Source organism: Ceratotherium simum, chromosome 16 (genome assembly GCF_057802395.1).
Source record: "Ceratotherium simum simum isolate JZ-2026a chromosome 16, ASM5780239v1, whole genome shotgun sequence".
Taxonomy (NCBI): Eukaryota; Metazoa; Chordata; class Mammalia; order Perissodactyla; family Rhinocerotidae; genus Ceratotherium; species Ceratotherium simum.
Window position 1 is genome coordinate 11,196,378 of NC_141915.1, and position 4,902 is coordinate 11,201,279.

Here is a 4,902-nt window from a genome sequence, read left to right on the forward strand (position 1 = left end):
CTTCCATGGATGGGAGATGGGGTGGAGATTGAGTTAATAATCCATCATGCCTATGTAGTGAAGCCTCCATAAAAATCCCTAAACTGTAGGATTCGGAGAGCTTCTGGGTTGGTAAACACATCCACGTGCCAGGAGAGTGGTGTACCCTAACTCCACAGGGACAGGTGCTCTTGCACTTGGGACCTTTCTAGACCTCACCTTATGTATCTTCTTCATCCGGCTGTTTATCTGTCACCTTTATCATTTCCTTTATAATAAATGTAAGTAAGTGTTTCCCTGAGCTCTGTGAGCCTTTATGGCAAATTACTGAATTTGAGAAGGGATTGTGGGAACCCTTGACTTATAGCTGGTTGGTCGGATGTACAGGTGACAACCTGGGAGTTGTGATGGCATCTGAAGTGGGGGGCAATTTTGTGGCACTGAGCCCTTAACCTGTGGGGTCTGCACTAATGCCAGGTAATCAGTGTCATAATTGAATTGTAGGACACTGAGTTGGTGTCTACAGAGTGGGAGAATTGGTTGGTGTGGGAAAAAACCCCACACATTTGGTGTCAGAAATGTTGTGAATAGAGGAAACAAGAGTTTTCCTTTAATAACTAAGGAGTAGCTTCAAATCAGAGGAGAAAAGATGCAGTAAATGGTCGTGGGACCGTTGCTATCCAATTCACTGACCTCATCACTTTAAAAAAATATTTGATGATGGAAATAGTTTCTCTTTCTTTCTTTTTTTTTTGAGGAAGATTGGCCCGGAGCCAACATCTGTTGCCAGTCTTCCTCTTTTTGCTTGAGGAAGATTGTTCCTGAGCTAACATCTGTGCCAATCTTCCTCTTTTTGCTTGAGGAAGATTGTCCCTGAGCTAACACCTGTGCCAATCTTCCTCTATTTTGTATGTGGGTCTCCGCCACAGCATGGCTTGATGAACAGTGTGTGTGTGTGTGCCCGGGATCCAGGCCTGCGAACCCCCGGGCCGCTGAAGCGGAGTGCGCGAGCTTAACCACTATGCTACTGGGCTGGTCCTGGAAATAATTTACTTCTTATGTTCTATCTTTTCCAATTCTGAATGCCTGGAATGCTACTTCTCAAAAACAGGTTCAAGTGTTTCATTTCATACTAAATGAAAAAATAGTAGAATTGGTACAGAGGAGCTATGGCTGCCCCTGTTTTAAAAAGAGGTGAAGTAAACTTCCAATTTCTAAGCTTAAAACCTTTTCTATGGAATAAAAACCCGAGAGCTTCTTCCCTTCCCTGAAGTCACATGTTTCACCATAAATAAACTCTTTTGAAATAACCATGGAATGCATTCCACCTGTCTGGTGGAAAATCCTGTGGCTAACATCTCAACGCCCCTAAATGACTCACCAAGCCTGACCGTTCAATGATGTGTTGCTATCAATTGGTTTCCCTAAAGACCTTTCACCAAATACAGGACCTTCAGCACAGCACATACCTGTAGCATAGTTCATTCTATATTCAGACTTTTCAATTCTAGTGCTTATGTTGCCATTTTGGTCAGGATAATAATAACAGGTGTGAATAGCTCTCTTTCTGTAACCTAAAACCAACTGAAAAGGAAAGTAGACACCAAGATACCAAAATACTTCAAACTCAAGGCAAATGCATTTAGTTCCTTTTCATGCAGCTCATAATAACAAGGTATCTATGCACTTGCTGTTTCTTTTCCGAATCTCAGGTGTGGGACAGCCTTGGAGGATCCACTCAACCTCCCATGGTGGGACATCTTGCAAGAATGTTGTTGAGTATCTTATGTAGGGGGCGATTAGCCAAGTGAGGAGTGTGCTGGGAGAACTGAATGTCTATTGTCTCTTCCATGGTCATCAAGCTCATGTTAGGGCCATCTTAGTTAACCCATACCAACACAAGCCTATAGAACGCCCTTCTGCTCTGCCACTGCAGGGAGGAAGGCTCAGGAGAAGAGGAGGAGGAGCCACTCAATGTCTCATGGAGTGGAGAGGCTCCTGGTTGGAAAAAACAACTGACATGTTCTGATGAAAGATGGATTGGGAAAAAACCTACCCAGGAACAATGTAAGTAGAATTTCCCTCCTTAGGATGCCGTACCAAGCAAAAAGTCTCTGAAAAATCCCTCGGTCACTGGAACATTCTTCTTCAAGAATGATGCCACCTGTTCAGTTTTTCTTTTGACTTCAGTAGGTATCTGGTTGCTCTTAGGGATTTTCAGTGGTTCCTTGGCTTTCTTCACATCCTTCTCTACTCACTGCCAGTCAACTCTGATGCACCCAGTATGGTTTGCAAACTAAAGGAGAAAAAAATCTCTCTCTCACAGCTGTTGTAGCCAACTCTCCAACCTCCTGGAAAATGAAACCCACATGCCATCCAGGGACACCTCCCATCAATGGGGGGATCACCACGCTAGACTGTTCTGCAGAGGGCCCAGCTTCCTGCACGAACATAACTGCTTTTTAGCAAATTCTACAAGGTCCATTGGTTCAAAAGTTTTCTTGACTGGACACGGCCATTTGGGTGAACTTGTCTCTCAAGGACATCGAAGGGGCTGGTGTGGCCCTTTCACACTTCCATGGCAGTGAGTGCCATGTTCTCACTGTCCTTCTCAGTGAGCTTGAAGTAATTATAATTAAAATTATAATTATAATCCTTTTATGCCCTGAATTCCCTTGCCCCTCTTTCCCTCTGTCTCTTTTGCCAGGTAAAACCCCAGCCCTGGTTAGATTCTTGTTTTCTCTTACTCTATTCCTGCCCCTGAGCAGCTGAGGATGGCAACACCATAGGAAGCAACACCAATTACAATAAAACATTGCCATGTGATGGCCTGTCTGACTTTAAAATTGTGACCAGTTTCAAGTGAATCCTCAGCACTGCCCGGCATTCCTACAGATTCTGTTCATCAATCCCCTCTCCATCTCTCCAAAATCGTTACTTTCTCCTTCCTCACTTTCAGCCCATGACCCTGCTTCCTATTTCACTGAGAAAACGGCAGCAATCTGATGAGAGCTCCCTCTCTTGCTCTGTGGGGGAGACCCCTGGATATTCAGGAGTCACCTCTCCTGTGTGGACACATGGAGACTTCACTGCCCAGCCTCGTTTGCAGGTAGGTTGGGGCAACGGGACTGGATTCTGGCCTGCACTACTTCTGAAGTGGTGTGCATCGAGGCCTGGCCATCACGTGTCATACCTGGTCCTTCTCATTCTTTCTCTTTGCTCCTCAGCTGGCCACATGGGAGGGAACCTGAGGAAGGCTCTGAGGAGGCCCTAATGGACAGCAGAGCCGAGGAGGGAAGGAGCCTGGATCCCTGAGTCACTTCAGTGAGGAAACTTGTCCTGCTTGGACTGTGATGTGAGTGAGAAACACGCTCTGTGGTGTTAAACCACCAAGATTTGGTGGTGTTACTGCAGCTAAGTGGAGTCATTCACTTTCCCATCTTCGAGTATACCAAGCTACCCTGCTTCCATCCATAGCCATGCACCTCACCTTCCATCCTGCTACAGGCGCCTGCTCTCTGCTCCTGTCATAGGCCGCGGAGCCCACACCCACCCACTTATTCCCGCTGACTGCTCCTCCGCACGCACGAGTTCCCTCTCCCTGCTGACCCGTTCCTGGGAGCTTACAAACAGGCCTCTCCACTCCCTTCTTAGACGCCCACTCTGTCCGACACGTACCACTTCTGCCACCTCCCTGCTTCCTAGCTTCCTTTTAGAGCAAAACTTTTTAAGAGCTGCCCTTTGCATTGTCTTCACTTCCTCACTTCCTATTCTTTTTTTTGTTTGTTTAATTAAAAATTAATATTATGAGGTATTTCAAATCTACCAAAAAAGTAGAGAAAAAGATTTAAAAACCCCCCAAACTCACAACCCCTGTGCCCAGCATCTAGCTTTCATAAGCCTTACTATGTGACCATATGTATTTTTAGAGATACACACACACTTAAAGCCACCAGCGTACCCCTTTCCAATCCCACCCTGTCCCTTTCTCTCCCTAGGTAACAACCACCCTGAAGTTAATGATTGTGGTTCTCAAGTTTTTGTGTTTTAATTTACGTAGGTGCCCATTACCAATGACTAGCATTATTTTGTGTGTTTCTGCACTTTAAATAAATGATATCCTCCTTATAAATCATTCTACAAATTGCTTTTATTCACCAACATTTTGTTTGTGAGATTTATCCATGTGAATGTATGTAGCTATATCTTCACTTTCGTATCAAACCACAACAGTGCTCGGTTGTTTGACTATACTATATCCCCACCCTCCCCCCCGCACCTCAGTTTTCCTTCTGATGCTCATTTAGGTTGTTTTCAATGTTTTGCCATTACAAATTACTCAAGATTTCTATTTCTTATTAACTTCTGGAAAGTTATATTTTTTCTAGAAATTTGTTTATTCTGTTTACATTTTCAAATATATTGGCCCAAGGTTGTTTACAGTATTTTATTTTCTTTCTAATTTCTGCTGTATCTGGATTTATGTCATATTTTTAATTCCATTTTTTTTTCTTGATCAGTGTTTTCAGATAACGTCAATTTCAAAGAAACAACTTTTGGCTTTGCTGATATTCTCTATTGTGTCTTTGTTTTCTATTTAATTAATCTTAGTTCTCAGCTTTCCTATCTCCCTTCTGCTTTTTTTGGGCTAGTCTGTTCTTTTCCTAACCTTTAAAGAAGGCTCTTTAGTCTTTATGCTTTTCTAATATAAAGATGTGTGAATATAAATTTTCTCCTGTGTTCTACTTTTGCTGCATCCTACAAGTTTTGATGTGTGATACTTGCAATATTGTTCAATTCTAAATATTTAAAATTTTTTGTTATGATTTTTTTCTGTGATCTATAAGACGTTAGATCTGAGTTTTTAAATTTCCAAATGTAAGGAATGTTTAAATGTCTCTGCTTGTTGATGGCATCTTACTA

General features: G+C 42.9%; 1 pseudogene; it reads right to left on the reverse strand.

Moving 5' to 3' along the window:
* Positions 1 to 2,065: 2,065 nt before the first annotated feature.
* LOC101390418 (FUN14 domain-containing protein 2 pseudogene) lies at positions 2,066 to 2,525 on the reverse strand (annotated as a pseudogene).
* Positions 2,526 to 4,902: the final 2,377 nt, after the last annotated feature.